General features: G+C 35.5%; 2 long non-coding RNA genes across 5 annotated transcripts in view; one reads left to right on the forward strand and one right to left on the reverse strand.

The window, feature by feature from the left end:
* LOC107051851 overlaps positions 1 to 18255 on the forward strand; it is a 373871-nt gene that overhangs the window by 276306 nt on the left and 79310 nt on the right. The gene's annotated exons all lie outside the window — the stretch shown is intronic.
* The window catches only part of LOC101749943, a 282047-nt gene continuing 270585 nt past the window's right edge, over positions 6794 to 18255 (reverse strand). For both annotated transcript variants that reach the window (XR_005862193.2, XR_005862196.2), the window contains 4 exons: positions 16919 to 17004; positions 14101 to 14313; positions 13644 to 13793; positions 6794 to 7821 (listed from right to left, as the gene is read on the reverse strand). This is a non-coding gene — a long non-coding RNA (uncharacterized LOC101749943). The remainder of the gene's footprint in view (positions 7822 to 13643; positions 13794 to 14100; positions 14314 to 16918; positions 17005 to 18255) is intronic.

Below are 18255 nucleotides of genomic sequence, written 5' to 3' on the forward strand. Positions count from 1 at the left end.
AATATCCGCCTCACCAATGTGGGAACTTAATTAGCGGGACACTAATTACTAGAGGTGTGGGATCTTCACAGCTCCACCTTACAGACAAATTTCTTTTTCTGAAGTAAAAAAACCCAAGCTCTTTGATTGCCTTTACCCAGAATCCTTCACTTTTATTCCCACAAACTATTTTACGTTTCATCTCCCTAGATCTTTTATTTCTCCTGTGAACTTAAGGAAATCCTCGCTACTCTTTTTCTATTTTTTTTCGCTGATTTTGCCTATCTTTTTTCCCTTCACTACATTGATTGCTGATCTATCTGATGGGTCGATAAAGCCTCTTATAGGGTTTTGTTCACCTTTTTACCTCCTGACCTAAAACTATCCAGTGTGAGATTAGAAGACTTTAAAACCTGTTCTGTTTGTTTGTTTCTGTTGAGCAGGATTCCCTCCTACATCACACTTGTGACCAGTTCCCAGATTTGGGAAACATGTAAAGTACTGAATTATTTACCCTTACTTAGGAAAGCAGCTCAGCATACTTGAGCCCTATTTCTTCCCACTGTTTAAGCCCCATTCTGAATTTAGACAAAGTCAGTTTGGAAAAAACAAAGAAAAAAAAAAACAAAACACCCAGAATCTTAGAAAGATCAAATGATTTTAAGACTTTCTTTATGGTGCTGTGCTTAAAACTGCAGAGCCTCTGGACACAGACAAATGCTAGGGACGTTCTTTGAGTGGGGAGAAGGAAAAAGTCCCCCCAAAAAACAAGATGAACTTAAAACCAGAATAGCAGCTTTGGTGCTCCCAGCACCAGGGGGCTGAGAGGGGCAGGGGGAGAAAGAAGAAAGAGGTGTTTTGCATGCAGTAGTTCATATCTTCTGTTTTGTGTGTGTCAAGGCATGAGGCTTTTGCATATCCATGTACCTGAAATGTTGGAAGTGGCATACCTTTACTATATTTAGTTGACGTGGGTTTTTTTCAGCTTTTCAAGGACAAAGTGAAGCATAACAGGTAGTCTGTGCAATACATAGATATTGAATGTGATTTTTTTTTTTGTGTTCTCTAAACTGAAATAAAAGAGGTGTTATCTCCTTCATTCCCTTGATGCTTTTTAAATTTAAACCCAAGACCATAGTATGTATCTGACAGCCTTAGGTGTGAAACGAAATCTATTTGAAACTGAAATTGAAATGAATCACTGGGGCAGGAAACATTTATGAATATTTTCTTATGGGAAAAAAAGAGTGTTGTCAGATTTAACACCTGTCATGTCACTTCCATGAATGAGATGCACATCCTAACTTGTGATTTTGAGAGGATCCCAGTACGTTAATTGTAAAAGGCGGATATTTATTAAAGTAATATCCTTGTTTATAAAAAGGAAAGAAAAGAGATATAAATCCTTCAGGGGATCAGAAAATCTTGAGGATGATATTATTTTTTCCTTCTCACTTTAGACGCAGACTCTTTATGTAAAAAAATAAGCTCTTTAACACATGTAGAGGTAAAATGGTGACTCGGGGAGGATATTAGCTGACTGCGCACAGAACAGGAATGCAATTAGGTGCAGCTAAGGTTTCTAATTTTAGACTCTGGTTTCAAAAATGCTTCAGCATATACATAACTTTGCTTACAACCAGAGAGGAAGCAAGCATAAAGTTTAAGCACATGCATATGTTCTTGCATCTTGTGCAATCTATGAATGGATTTTTTTTTTCACAAGTCCTTATATAAATCGATGGTACGTCTGAAGCAGGGCAATTTTGTTTGTTGTTTGTTTTGCAAATATACATTTCCTATTTTTTTTAAGTTGCAGAAAATATTTTTCTGTGAAGAATTATATATCTTTTCCATATGATATATTAAACATGTTTAGGGTCACTTACCTCTTTTAGGGGACATTTAAAATGCCTTTAAAACTGAGCTAGCCTTTCTTGTTCCTCCTTTCAATCGTCTCTAAGCTTGATTTCTTGTTCTATTATTATTTTTGTATTACTATTATAGTGCTGTAAACTCTCAGTGCATGCTGTAACTGAATACAGTCTTTCAGAGACCTATATGGCTTTCCAGTGGGCCGTTTCTTCTAGCAAGTTATTTCTCTATGGAATCTTCTCTTCCTATGCTCTGTATCATTTCAATACGTTTAGGCCCTACTATGTGATATATTATAAAGATACTGTTTGTGTGTATATTCTGATGCAATATCATTAAAAGAAATTTTTTTATATAAGTGGAGAGGAAAAAAGACAGCTTTTTTCAACAGTTGGATATTTTATTGCATACATTAGGTTTGTGTCTTATAAATAAATTTCTGTAAGTTGGGAAAAAAGGCATTTCTTTCCAGGAAGTTTTACAAGGGAGTATTAAGAACCAAAATCACTCAGCTGTAACCAAGTGATAAGAAAAGTAGGCTGGTATCTGGAGTAATTCACTCAAACATGGCGTCATGTCATGATGATTTTACGTTTCAACTTATTCAGTCAAAAAAAAAAAAAAAAAAGGCAAGAGATCAAAGTTCTCATTTTAAAACACATCAACCCTAAAAATACTTTGCATTGGAAAATACTTGTCTCCTAAAAAAATGAAAGCATTTCAAAGAACTGAAAGCCACCTATGTGTTTTTGCTGTGGAATATGGGGTGGGAGGGAATGAGTCTTCATATAAAACAATTTAAGAGAGTAGGATTGCAAGGTTTTGGGACTGTGCAGGTGGGAACTTCTTTGTGAGGACAGGTTCTGTGCTGGAGGAATATTACGTGAAGAACTTTGTTAGTATCTTACATGCAAATATACTATTGCTTGCTAATTAGCTACACCTAAAACTATTTTATCACTACTTAAATAAGAGATTATATCAACTGGCTACTTTGATATTAAGCAGGAATTTTAACTTTTTGCTCATGGCAAGTCTTGTTCCATTTTAGCTTTTGAAAACTACAGTGTTTTTTGACTCTATTGCACTAACTGAATTCAAATGTATATTCCATTATATGCCTTAGTTTATAGCAATACTGTGGAAAAAATAAAGTCAAAGAATATATTGTGTTATTAATAGCTATGGCTTTTCATTTGTAACTCATACAAATCATGACTGGATGAATGAAGGACAATGGCATGCACTCAATTACTTGTATATGAGTTTATGCATATATTCACCTTCAGAAACATGATAATCCCTTTGGTTTGGGTATTGTGCAGGTTAAATTTACCCGAGACAATGCATTCTTAAGTTAAAAGATTATTCATATCTTTTTTAATACAGTTTTAGTTGAGCGAGTGTTACAAGGCCTTATTGTATTAATTTTCAATATTTACCTGCAAATCATTTTGTTATTGTTTATGTTAGGACACTTTAAGCCTTTGAGGAATATGAAGTGCAACTTAGAAAGCTTAAATGACCAGCTTAATCACATACGTGAAATGTTTATGTTCAGCAAAGTCTCTCTGCTGCATTTTAAACCCATTCTTCCATTTGCTTTGTGAATTTCCCTGATTAACTATGAATCATAGGCTTGTTTTGATTCTAACAAGAGTCACTGCTAAATAAATGTTTTTAATTCTGGGCTGGGAAACTGTCAGAAGAATATAAGGGATTAATTTGTCAGTTCAAAATGTCAGGTCAAAATGTTTTTTCAAGTTTATCTGATGGCCTTATCTTTAAGATGCTCATGTCCCCTCTGCTAGCAGCAGGGAAAATCTGTTCAGTAGAAAGAGCTGTCTCTGGGCCAGCAAAGTGCATCTGTACTATTATAGGCATACTCGTTTGGATGAACGATATGTCTCTTTCTGTGCACTGGGTGGTATTTGATTGTGTGTTTCATTTCAGTGCAGTGTCTCACTGTCATCTTAGCAAGCTCTCTCCAGATATGGAATAGATTTAAGGAGGACAAAAAAGGAATTTGCTTTGTTTTCTATGTATATTTATATGAACAAACACTTACATAAAAGATTCTCTTTTTTTTTATGCTGCTGTTGTCATTGTTGTGAAGTAGTTTTTTGTTTTTTTTTTCCTTTTATTAATACTATCAGTGTGCAACAATATATTTTAAAATGAAAACAGCTGTTATCATCTCTTAGGATCTCTGTGGCAGAAGTCTGTACTAATTTTATGTATTAGGCATGCAGAATATAAAGAAATATTTGGATATCACTGAATGTACCCATATATACTTAATACCACAGTTCAGTTATCAAGGGAAAACTGTGTTGTTTGGTATTTTGGAAGCATTTAGATACAGATATTGTGGGTAAACAAAAAAAGAAAACAAAAAACAACAACAGCTACCTTAAAACTAAGTAAGTTGTTCGTACTTGAAGATATACCATATTTTGTGATATAAGTCACAATAGACAGCATTTTGGGACAGGTATTTAATATTTAGTTTTAAAACACCTATAAATCCCAAACAAATCAGGTCTTTTTAGAAAAGACGCTGTGCATGTGTATAAAGAGAAAACACTGTCTTAAGCACCTTGTGATTTACGGAGGGAGATTTTCTGGGCAAAATGAATAATGTTAGCAGGATCATGCAGTAAGTGTTGGAGCCATGAGCAAAATTGTGTTCAGTGCTATTCAGACAGCACCCATCAGTACAAGTAGGAGCTTAAAGTCTTTTTTCAGTAGAAATCTAACAGCTACATGTTAATGCACTAATAAATAAGAGGAGTCCAAGGTAATGGGAAAGATGTAAGCACATGAGATCTGCCTCTTGCATGTGTGACTACAGTTTATCAAAGTTTGTCTAAATCCTTTCAGATCTGTTCTTCTAGGCTTCGCTGCTTAACAGCAATAGACAGGGAGGAGGGAAGTAGCTAGTGCTATCTACACGTGCACAGTTTGGCTTGTAGAATCTGCCTGGGTTGGTGTGCTGACCACCCATAAGTCTAGTGCAGATTTAAAGAAGCTGGAGATGCCCGTAGTTCTAAGAAGGAGCCCAAAGCTTTATCTGCGGAATGGTAACTCAGACAGAAAAGGCTTGTTTAAAGCCCTGAGTTATGTTATGGTGAATTATGTTATTACTGTGCAGAATTTTTTCTATTTTTCCTTCTTAGTATCAAACAAACTACTCAGTGCCCCCCAGGTATACATGAATTTTTAACAGCTTGTTATCCTGCTACCCATTTTGAAGCAAAAGCTAACCCATAAAAGTAATAGAGATGAGAAAAAGAAATGTTTTAATGAAACCTATGACTTTGCTTTAGCCAAAATACATACACCATAAGATGGTTTACTGTAGTAAGCAAATTAACATAGCAGTGAGCTTCCTGTACCTTTCCAATTAGGGCACATATCAATTTATTTTTATGGAAATGTTGTATAGTTTATATTTTTTAATACATTATGAAATGTGAAGGTACTCTGCTACCCGGAACATAAGACCCCCTGAGGCTCACACACATTAAATAATCCAGTTGCGCTAATAAACCTTTATATGCTATGTTTTGCCAGCTCAGCTCTTAGCATGGCCTGAGAAGATCAACCTGATTAAATTTATGGGAAAACAACAACTTGAAGAAATATGTGCTAGTAAGTGGAGAGGAGAAAGGAAATGCTCCTGTTCTTCCCACTGAGAAGACAAGTGATGAGATCCTTTTTCTTTTTTCTCATTTTTTTTTTTAAACTCAGTGTTGCCCTCCATTCTGAGAAGAAAAATTAGTCTGAAGGAAAGGAACTTCAAAGATAATAAAGAATGAAGAGAAAGAGGAATTGATCTTGGATACAAGATGGGATTGAGTTATAATATAACAAGTTACAGGCCTTTTCCTACTGAAAGGCAGAACCAATTGATTTATTATCATGACTCTCAGCTTGCTTTTTTTGGGGAAGGAACTGTAGACACTAGGTAGCACGTCCCCTTTGATTTGCCACACTATGTCTTAATTACCAATGCTAGAAGTTCATGTGGTAGTATTTTCCAACTTCAAAGGCTTCAGCAGCTTAAACGGCATGAATGAATCAGATTTGTAAGAACACAGAGTGACAACAATATGGTGTCTTCATATCTTAGAATTGTCAGTTCATTTTTTATTTATTTTACATCAAAGTGAAAATAGGCACACAGAAAAGATAATAGGTTTATTCAGCTTTCTTTTCTTTTCTTATCAAAGGAATTGATAACATCCTGTTTCAAGAGCTGGGATTCAGAGCTAGAGTGGAGGTGTTATTTTGGGGTTTTTGTTTATTCTTATTAAAAAGTCAAATGAACTTCAATTTCTTTTCTAAATATCTTTTAGAGTCCATCTCTTGCTATCTGTGATTTATACCAGCATATTTCCAGTAAAGTCTGTGTAGTTATCCTAGGGGAAGTCTAATGTAGGTGGAAGAAAATTTGGGCCATGAAGTGCAGGATCATGGAGAGAATGGTATGGAGAATTTGAATTCTATAGAGTCCAGATCAACAGTTCATTTGGGTAGTTCTTTACGAATGTAATCAGACATTTCTTAATATTAATTCTATTTTATGATGAGACAGAGAAATAAGATCCATTTTGATGGAATCATTAATCAGATATCAAATAATTTGCTTGGTTCAGTTGTGAAAATCAGCATTATTCTGATAAAGTAATGGTGCATGATCCACAAACTGAAGCATCCAAGTTGGTGGGGATGGCTGGAAGACTGAAGAAACTTTAATCAGGTTGGGGATGGGTGGAGGATGATTACCCTAAATAACAGTGAGTGTCAGTTTTAGAAGACCAATATTTACAATCCTATAGTAATCTACATTGTATTGCAGTAGAGAATGAAGATAGCTCAAATTCTTGTACAGATTATGTTAAATAATTATTTAGAAATGAAAAAATACACAGCATGAGTTTACTCCCTTCTGTTTATTCAATCTAATGGGGATTCTTCTCTATGTCTCTTTTATTGCACATTGAATTACCTTAAATAAGCATTACTATTTATGAATGCTCTGCTGGAGTCTAAAGAACTTGATGATTTCTTCTGCAATGAAGAATGGTTGAAAGGTCATTACATTCCTTGCTGTTTTATGAAACCCAGTCTATAATCAGTGCATCAGGTAAAAATGATCTATTTTCCTCAGCTGATGATTGTCAGAGGAGATGGATTCAAATACACTTAATCTCTGTATTGTGATAAAGAACAACAAATATTTTTAGTTTTACAAGTGCTCTGGCTGTGACTGTAAACTAAAATAATCAGTGTCAGAGAAAATGAGAAAATATTACAATAAAGCATATGAAAATGAGGGAGAGTACACGTCACACTGACATAATAATAATATCATAATATTGTTATAAAATGATGGAGATATTCTTGTCCAGAGGTTTAAAAAAAAAAATCTTACATGCTTGAAAACTGTTGGAAGTCATAAGTAACATGTTTAATAGATTAGCTTGTTAAGCACTGATTTGCTCATACTGTCTTCCTGTACTGCCACTGTTAGGATATTATTTTGCATAATGTAAATCTTGCATAGGTGTACATCTTAGTCTGGTAAGCTTTTCAATGCCATTTGCTCCAAAGGAAGTGCCATCATGCTATAATAACTTTTCTTTTGTACATTGTGGGGTAGTTTTCTCTCTTCTTTTATTTATTTATTTATTTATTTTTAAATTTTAAATTTAGGAATTGTTTAATTGAGCAATTCAAAATATCCACTGGTGCATAATATTAAAACACTTGCACAGTGCATTGCACTTGTTCAGGACGTGCCTAATCAAGAATCTGTTTAATCTCAGAGAACTGATGTCAAACTAATGGCAATAAGTGTTGTTTAATTGGAATGGTAATTCTGTAAATAGAAGACATCCATCTTCAGTTTTGTCAAATTTGCATCCAAACTTTGCATCCCCACGAGCATAGATCACACAGCTGGAAAAAAAAAAAAAAAAAGGCTAATTTATTTCAAGTGAAATGAGAGAACAAGCAAAATGTGCAATCCCTCTGACCCTCAACTATGTCTTGACTACTCTTGTTTTTCTTCCATTTCTCTTCCTCTAATGTATACTTATTCCTTGGACTTGAAGCACGGTTTGTGTTTCTCAAAGTTTACAGAGCAAGCATTGTATGAGGCTCTGAATGAGAAGATCTTAGGCAAAGAAAGGAGAAAGAAAACATCTGTCTTTCCAGCTGACTAATAGTTCCTCTCACTCTCAGCTAAGCTTCTTGAAGCCTGCCTCTACTGTGTCATCTATTCTGTGTTCTTTTCTCTGCATTCCGAATGTATTCCTTGACTATTTTCCATTGTTTGAAACAGATTGTGTAGATTACCAATACCTGGTTCTATCTGCGGTATTCTGTACATTACACACATGCTCCCAACCCATCCCTTTTCCATGTGAAGAGGGATGCTTCTCTTCTGCCTTTGTCCATTTGCTTAATTGCCATGGTTTATCTATTCCCTGGCACTTTCTAACCTTTCTCTTAAGTAGGGTGAAACCCCATGTAATCTGCCTTCCCTGGTGCACGTATAAGTACTATGAATAAGGAGTAGTGGATTGTCATATGACTCATATGACTGAATCATATGGTTATTATGTACTTATTATACTGGAACAAAGTAAAACCCTCATAAAGAACTGTGTGACAATTCCTCATGTTCCAACTCAAAGCACAAATTCAGAACTTTTTCCTTTTCTTTCTAATATTAAAGTAGATGCTGAGTCTGTTGTGTCATGCATGTTGCTCATGGTTCTGGATAGTTTTGCTTAATATGACAAATTTTAGCGCCTATGTTTTGCAAAGTAGTCTTTGTGATGGATATCAGATTTATGAGCTGGAAATAGAGAGTAGGGCTTTCTTTTTCATCAGTAGAGACAAAAGAAGGCAGTAAAGTTCCTTTTTTTGTGCGTTGCCAGGTCAAGGTTTGACTTAAACAATGAACAGTGAGAGGCAAGTCTGGTCACTGCATCTAATGGTGATGGGGATAGGAATTCACTTTCCTCCAGCTTTTGGTAACCTGTCTTAATAAGGCCCTGACCTCTGCTTTCACAGTGTCATGCACAGTAGAAATAACAAACCATGTAAAAGCGAAGTGTGATGGCAGGATCTATTGGGGTTAAATTCTTCCAGCAACCTTTAAAAACTTGATTTTGTAGCAGTAGGAAGAAGCAGGATGTCCATGGCAATCAGTACAGTGATTGTGTCCTACAAACTTGCAATAGAATAGGTAATGCTTTTGCTCTCAATTTTGTTCAAGAAAAATGGAGAGTGTGTGATCATTTGCATTAACTATTTTAAGATGTCTTTTGAAAAGATTTTGATGCAAAGTTTAATATTTATGAGAAACAGAATCTCAGTCTGTTACTGATATATATCCTCTTCAGCACTAGTTGAGTTTTTTTTTGCTTTACAAATATTATGATGTTAATCAAGTGAAAACAGATGGGAATATACAAACACGAGTGAGCTTTGCAGAGGGTGCTGGTCTGTCCTATTTAGTCCTTAGTAACTGAAAAAGTTAACAGAAATTACTTTGCTGTACAGTGATGACCCAAAATTTTGCTTGAGAAATTAAGGAATAGGATCCTTTCTTTCACTCACTTCAGTTTAAGTGACCCAAAGTGAATATAGCATTGCTTCTTTAATTTGTAAGAGTGCTTTTAGATTTAATTAAAGTTTATAAAACTCTTAACTAATCAGATAAAGGGCACAGTATTGAACAAACGTGTTGTTATCAGTGAAAATTCATGCCCTTCTCAGAAAACAAGTAAATAGATTTTTGAACAATGTGACCCGTTTGGGGTTTTACAAGTTATACAAGAATATGTGTAGTTGAAGGGGATTTTGGGGCCGAAGTAGAAAAAAATTGCTTTGATAAGCATACTTTAAAAAAAAATAAGAAAAAAGAATAAGAAAATTTTCATTAATTCACAAAGTTGTCTGATTTAATACCTCTATAAACTGCTTTTCTAAAGCATTCATACTGCAGCCTAACCAAAGGGAAATAACACAGGATTAGATGTAACCTCTTTTCTTTCCATAAGAGAGGACTTTCAGGAGTAAGGACAGAAACTGTCAGCTACTGTTGCTAAATGACATCGGCTGTTTCACCTCAAAAGGGTCCCAGCATGGATAGAAATCTGCTCTGTATAACTTCAGTGCATCTCAATACGTTGTGGCTCCATATATTTTGTGGTAAGATAGAAATGGATTAAAAGACTGGGGGAGAGAGAGAGAGAGATAGGAAGGATATAAGAGAGGATATTTAGGACATTGTAGTGCGCTTAAACTCAAGATGTGACAGAAGGGGAGAAAGGAAGGGGAATAAGGCAGCAGTGACTGAGCGAGGCTCAGAGCCTGTGTGATCTGACCTCTCTCAGATGACATATCCACTGAACAATTTCTTCTACCAGTGTACCATACCTGCAAGAAATTGCATTCTAAGTATGAGCAGAAAATTGTGTGTGTGCATGTGTGTATCTGTACACATGGGACCACGCCTAAAAAGGAGCTGAGGAGTATTAACAACAAGAGAAGATGGGTAGATTTACTAAAGGATGTGGAGAAAGACATTTGGTGTATGTGAATATGAAGGCTACTGCAGATAGGCTGCAAAGGTGTATGCATAGAAAGGAGACCAAGGGAAGAGTAAAGGGTGACCACTGGAGAGTCAGGAGAGAGGGTAAATAGTGGAAGAAAGGAATTTATGAAGTATTGCAACTGAAGCAGTGCCTGTATTGCTCAGTTCTCCCGAAAGCAAGTATTGCAAGATGAAGAATAAAGTGCAGTGGAGTTCAAACAAAATGTACTCCATTGTTAGAACAGTGCCTTAAACCGCTTGAGATATTACAACTGTTACCTGTGGCATCATTAATGTCCTGGGATTATTTCATAAATCAGGCACTAAAACATAATAGCGTTGAGAGGGTTGGTGCTTTATACATATAAAGAAGAGATTGAATTGTAAGAGAATTAACGATACCATCATTACAGCCTTTAATCTATTTTATAGAGAACTACTCCTTCTGTGAACAATTTGTCCTTTAGGAAAGAATTTTTGAGAAGGAAATTTTTTGAGGTTTTGCATCTGAGTGTGAAATGAAGGCACTTTGGCATCTTCCTGAGAAAAGAGGTAAGATCTGTAATGGTTTATTTGGTCTAGTGCACATTACAATTGGTAAATCCCTATGGGAGCAAGTAAGTACAGTAAGTTGCACTCAGGGCAGGTTCAGCTATATATGTGCTTCTGACTGTAAGTCAGAACCACGTGATGACCAGTCTGATTTGTATCCCTGCCACTAACGCTTGAGTAATTGCAGGTGGAAAGATAGGTGTATCTCCCTGGTCATTATGGAACAAAGAAAGGTTGGATAGTTGACTGCAGGAAGAACAACATTTAAACAAATTCTTGATTTTTCAAATAGGTTGTATACTTTCTTTGTTGAGTTTCTTAATGAGAAGTTCAGCTGTTTTCATTGATGTAGCTTGGAAGAACTCCTGTTTTTCTTTTTTACACCTTAGCTCATTGGTTTTTATTTTTGTGCACTGTACATTGGACTCACCTTCTCATTCAGAAGTTTCTTGTGGGGTAATTACTCCAGTCCAATGATTATGCCCAATCTAACAAAGCTAATGAAAACCTGCCCTTCAATCTAAACTGTAATCAGTTTATAACAAGCTCCCTTTTCCTGTGCTTCATTACTGTGACAAAATCTCTTTTTCATACCTCAGAATGATAAGGCAGGGTGGAAAAAAATCATTTTCCATTACCAGGCGTGCATGAAAGGGAGATGGGATTAAGCATGCAGAATTGATTTATTTGCATTCTTCTACTGCCTTGGTTGCTGCATCTTTGAAAGAAGTTAATATCATGTCTTTGATTTGGTCTCTGGAATGACAGACCCTGGCAATCAAGCATGCCTATTACAGCAGTTAAATAATCTAGACAATGGAGTCCCAGTTTATATTGATTCATTTGGAAATGTGGTGGACTTGTAGCAAAGAAAGCATTTTGAAATCTGTTAACTGGACATGTGGCAAAGTGAGCAAAAATGCATTTTGGAATTGGTTAGCCCTCTTGACAAAGCTATCTTTATATGCTTTTCTTAATGGCTGTGATGATCGCCCTAACCTCATCAGCCAGTTGCTTCTCATGTTTCTCTTTTGCATTCATTTTTTCCATTCTTCTATTTGTTTGTCTCCTGCTTTCCTGAAGGCTACTTATAGATAGAGTCATTGGTGTCAGCAGAAAGTGATGACATAACTAGAGATTTCTTATTTGCTTTAACAACAGTACACAACTCTAATGCTAACTTAATATCTCACATAATTTATTTTGAAGTTATTTATTCACATATCTCCCAGTTTGATTTCCCTATTCAGCTCTCATCCTCTAGGAATCCCAGTCTGGTTTCTTTTAGTGTGATTTTGTTCATTCTGAGTCGGCGTAGGGGGGATCATTTTTTGGACAACAAATATATACCAATATTATTACTTACTGTTGATGCTGAAAAGGGACTTTAGCCTAACCAAAAATTCGTGTCAAACAGCTCTCCTATTTCAAATTATTACACTAAAAAGAAAAATACCTTTAAAAACTCTCTTTTGATTATAGTAGTAGTGTTCTGCATTTTCTGCTCTCAGAATGGAGACTCATTACATGACATTACATGGCATTGTACTTTGAGCTGATCACAAGACATGTCTCCAGCTAACAAAATGGCAGCTGGAGGCCTAATAATAATAATAAATAAATAAATAAAGGCCTAGTCAAAACTGGAACCCAGGATTTAGATTGTTGTCTGTTCAGTCCCTCAGTGGAGCTTTAATGGAATTACACCCAGCTAAATGAGAGCCTGATTAGCTCCTGAGCCTCTGAAACTCAGCTGTGGGCTTTCAGTACATTTTTCTGTCTTTCAAGGTATTGAGAGAAAAACAAGCAAAAACCCTAAACACCTGAAAATCTGAGTTCTTTTTATATTTTTTTTAATAAGGCAACCTTTTCAGAAATACAACAGCATAAAATGCTTTGGAATTTGTGAATAAAACTGTATTCATATCTTTTTGCATCTGGTTTTGCATTAGATAGGTACACATTTTAAATATTAAGCAGGAAGCAGCAGAATGTACTCAGGAGGTACAATAGCAGTGGCAGGTATCTCAGCTGAAGCGGAATATTGATCAGGCAATCAGGGAGGCTGCTCTCCTGCCTCTCTGTCTGGAAGAACTTTGATACCCAACTCAATGTTAAAACTGCCAGCCTGTCAGTGATTTCAGATTAAGTGTCTGCACTTCAGGAAAAGGAGTCCATAAATTAACTTCTAATGCTGATGACATTCAGAAAGCAAGAGGCTTTCATTGGCATTCATGGTTCAGCACCTTTGGACTGGCAGATTTTAAGCTTGCATTTGCCATCCAGCCCCACAAGCTACAAAGGGGTTGTGACTTCAGCACTATAATATTTCAGGAAGCTTTGCAAGAGAAACTGAGCTTAGTTACTATTTCAGGCAGCTAGCAAAAGGGAGAATAAAGCAGCAGTGTGGCTTTTTCTTTAGTAAATGTGCTGTTTGAGGTAAGCCCCAAGGAAGTCCATTACCTGTTTCATCATATGCAGAATTTGCCTTTTGATTAGTGTTGGAATAGGGCAGTTTTAGGGTCTTTGTTCACTCAGTGGTAGGCATCTCAAAATAAGACAATCATATACAAAGCTGTTGGATAGAAATGTTTGACGTTTGGCAGTCTGCACCATTTACCTGAGTCTCATCTTTTTGCAGAATTAACAGTGAAAGTGAAATAGAGCTGTTTGTTGGAGGCCAAGTAACTCTTGTTCCACTGTAGATTTTGAGTGATCTACTGAGAGCAAGTATACAGAAATCCTGCTGTTGGTGACTGCAGCTGTAACACTGCAAGAAATGAGAATTTTAGTTTAACTTCTGCATTAATAATTTCTCACGTGTGTTCCTGTAATTTCTTTAAGAGGGCAAAAGCAGTAAAATGCCAGACTGATTATTAAAGAAAATGTGTACAACAGTATGATAGCATTTCTAAAGCAACTTATAAAAGACAACGATATAAAGTTAAAATCCTACTTAATATTCTACAGACAAGTTAGGTCTTGGATGAAAATGTGTTTTCATTTTATCCCATATTTTAGAAGACCTTTTTTAAGTGTTTGTGTGTAATTTAAACAAGGATGCCATATCTACATACCATATCCTGAATAAAATTCATACTACCTCTGCAGTAAGGAAAATATTCTTGCCACATCCTGCAGTAAAATTCTTATATAATTAGGAACAAGAACATGGCTCTCCAAGTTTATTGCTTCTCCAGGAAATAAGTCAAAAGCATCAGAAGCTTCCAAGTACGGAAGCTGAGCTTCGATCTGTTGAGCAGTGTGCAGATGAAGCAGTTTCATGGAATCTAAAAGGAAAACACGAAAAGCAATTTTATGTAAACATTACCTGACTACAGAAAAGAAGATTTTCAAGTTCTTATTTAACAAAAAGAGAAAACGTGCATCTTTGCACATTTGAGTATTTCCAAAGGAGCAGAAATTCAAGCAACTGGGAAATCAAGGGATGTACTTAAAGTATAACATTCAAAAAGAGGAAAATGAGATAATTGTGGAATAGAAATTGGTAAACACAGCCACCAGAAAAAGTAGTAAGATTATATTTCATATATGTTGCCTCTCCAGTGGAATGCATAGCAATTTTATGCTCAGAGACATTGACCATGATGTTTAAGTGATGAATCACGTGAGTTTCTGCCCATGCACTAAGAATAGCTTTTCCCAGAGCAGGTTCCATAAGAGCTGGCTGGCTGTTTTATTTGGACTCTGACTGGTAAAGTAAAAATTATCTCCGGTTATTGATGTGTTTTTCTAGATTAAAGGTGTACTGGAATTAGAAATTGTCTGTAAAGAATAAAATGTTACAGTCCTGTAAATATTCATGGCATCATCACAGTGAGGAAATTAAATGCAGACTTTTTTTCTGAACAGCTTAATTCTTGTGAGACTTTGTAGTCAAAGTGCAGTCACACTATTCCCTATTTCCTTCATATTCGTAATTGTAGATCCTAATTATTTGAGGTCGTTTTGTGTCTTCTTTCTTCCAATGGTCAAAGATAATAATTCTTTTCATGAATAAATTATTTTAACGATTGAGTAATGAGTGAAATGACTGGATATATTTTTCACTGGAAAATATTATATCATACAGTCATGATTATAGTCAGTCATATTTTGAAAGAAAGTAGTTACAACAAGTAATTGTCAGCCATAAGATTGGATATTTTATTATTATTGTACATGAAATTCACCCTCAGAGGATAATTTTTGAGCTATAATACAATGTACATATATCTGTACTCGTATGGTAAGAGGACATTTTTAATCTTTATTTATGTATTTAATTCTTGGGTAAATGAAGAGATGGAGAAATTCTTATCCTTTATATATTTTCTCTGTATTATTGAAGGTTTATTTATACCGGAAGTCGTCCTAATTCTGCTAGAGACTGTCACCTTGTTGTGCTGGATATTATATACACATCTGATGAAAGGCAGCTCTTGTACAGATGATCTCAGCCTTAATCAGCAAGGTAGATAATGAGTGGCAGAGGTGCAGGGAGCCACAATTACCTGCCTGTGTAATGGATTCTATAGCAGAAATCAGGAATTGTATTTTCCTGTTTATTGCTTTACTCCAATGGGCTGTGCTGTGCTAATTGCCTAAACATTTGCAGAAAATCAGAGTTCTCGCTGCTTCCTTTGGTGTTTTTTAAAAGTTCAAAATATGTGGTCTTAAACTTCCAGTGAGATTTATCTGAAAGGATTCCTGTTTCTGTTAAATTCCCACTGACATTCTTTTTAGAGAAAATCCTTAATTTTCAATAAATGCTCATATTTGCTTCCTAACCTTTTGTTTAAAAGCAAACAGGAAAGAAAGTCTATAAATACATTCAGTCTCTCTTGAGTTTGAAATATAAAATTCCAAGTGAGCCAAAGAATAAATTTTAAGTCTACATAGAGTTTGATATTTTTGAGAATTTCATGGTCTTTGAAGGCTGTGTAGGGATGCTCATGGAAGGAAAAAAAGTAGAAGTTTGACAGTGATTTGATATCTGAATCATTTGTTTAGTACTGCAAAATATAGTCATGCTCCTTTGCACTTGCTTCATTTCTCTCCTAGGAATGAGCATAGCCTGTAACAATGAGAATCTGCCAAACATATTATGACACTACAGATTGTTATTCTCTTTCTAGACCTAAAGTAAATCTTTTACAGGGACAATCTGTGCCCGTTGCCTGCTGTTACTGAATTGCAAGCAAAAGGGCTGGCTCAGAACAATTTCAGTCTCCTAGAAATGATAATGTCTGTAGGAAGAAACTATCTCTGCATAATTTGACTGACAAGTTATCTACTGGCTGACCTAAAAGCGCGGAAATGCACAGTAAACTTCAAGGGTTAAACATTGAAGTATGAAAATCTAATAGTTGGACCTCAACACATTATAGAGTCCTTTTTTGTCTGTCTGGCATTTTATGCTAATCTGTGCTTTTACAGTTTGCTGCTGGAATAGCATCAGTATGTTTATGGCCACGCTTTATTATTTCAGTTTGAATCTCAATTACTTTTTTTGAAATTAAAATGTGATAATATTTTAAAATATATTTTCAAAAACATTCCTCTTGTTTCCCAGATAAAGCAGTCCCATTTCTAAAGCACATAACAAATGGATGAAATTACAGTTAGTAACAGTTCTAGAAGGGGAGATAGGTTAACAGAGTATAAGAAATGGTGCAGGGGTGGGGCACCAAGAGTACTTAGAGGTAGGATAGAACAGGGAAGCTGCCAACAGGACACCAAAAGGGGCACTTTTGGAAAACTGCAACCCAACTGAGGCTGAAAGGGGAAGTTCTCTGAGAATGATAGAAAAATACAGAATAATCAGGAAATTAATAAATAAATGAAAAGATTCCTTTGCTTATAAATAGAACAAAGGGAGACAACTTTTTTTACCACAGACTAGAGAAGAATTTCTATAAGAGGCAGCTGATGTCCAGTATTTTCTTTAGCTTGATAGATCAGCAGGATTCTGGCAGGTTCTGTTGGAAAAACAATGTTTATTTTTAAGCATCCCATTTGGGAGATGGTCCTTCTTAAGACTGCAGTCTGGGTTGTGCTTGACACCTAAATTGTTGTACACAAAAATATGAGAAACTGCTTCTATTTTAACTAGATTATGCTTTGATCTGGATAAGAAAAAATTATTTAATAGAAAAACGTGACCTGGGACAGTGAGCATGTTTGTATAAAGCTGAAGTTCCTGGTATAAGACTAAATAGAAATATCTATTGGGAAGATATATTGATATATGACTGTTAACACGGATCACATCAAGGCTATTGGCGATGTTTCTTTTCTGACCACTATGAGACACTGTAAAGTGATGGCTGACTCAGGAAATTGTACTTCATTTGAATTACAGACTAGAAATCCAGGTGATGTCTCCTACATTGGTGTCCAATGGACACTGAATGCAATTCTTGATAACTACCCATAAAAAAGAGAAGGTAGCTAAAGCAATATGGCAGCAACTGCAAATATAGGCTGTCCACCTCTGTGAAGGCTGTTGGTCTTTTTATAACACAAAAGTAACTCTAGAGACCTATGTCTTTCATGTCCTTACCACTATCAAAAATAGAATGCCCTTATTCTCAGGTAAGGTGGGAAGTCTATCTTGTGCCCATATTCTAAGGACCAAGTTACTGATTTATTTTCTGTTAGGAAAGCTCTCTGTGGCTGACTTCTTTAGCTGAAGGAAAAAAGAATGTATTTTCGTATGAATATGTAGTTTGTATACATGATAATCTTTTCAACTATAAACACCAATGAAAATAAGACTCCAGAAAAATGAACAACTTTCACAGGTATTTGCATCATGGTGTGAATGCCTGCTTGCTCTTTTTCTGTTCCTTTTCACTGTTATTGCAAAGTGCTGCAAAAAAAAAAAAAAAAAAAAAAACACCTCTGAATTTCCACATCCCATTCTGCTGTACATTTTTTCTGTTTTTGTCACCAGCTGTCAATACTTAGTAGTTCCAGCACAGTCACTTTGACACTGAAAGAAAGTAATTGTAATTCAACTCAAAACTAAGCAATAAATGTGTAAATGACAATTGTCATTGTCAAATCTACTTTAGGCAGAACAGAATTAAGCCTCAGTATAGAACTGTGGGCACAGGAAAATAGCTGTCTTCTGTTACTAGTTTAAGGGTGATAACATAAAGGAAAACCTCTTAGTTCTAGTCGGTATTTGTGAAAAGGCTTCATATTGACCATTTGTATTCTGTGTA

The sequence above is a fragment of the Gallus gallus genome, chromosome 9 (genome assembly GCF_016699485.2).
Source record: "Gallus gallus isolate bGalGal1 chromosome 9, bGalGal1.mat.broiler.GRCg7b, whole genome shotgun sequence".
In the NCBI taxonomy this organism is placed as follows: domain Eukaryota; kingdom Metazoa; phylum Chordata; class Aves; order Galliformes; family Phasianidae; genus Gallus; species Gallus gallus.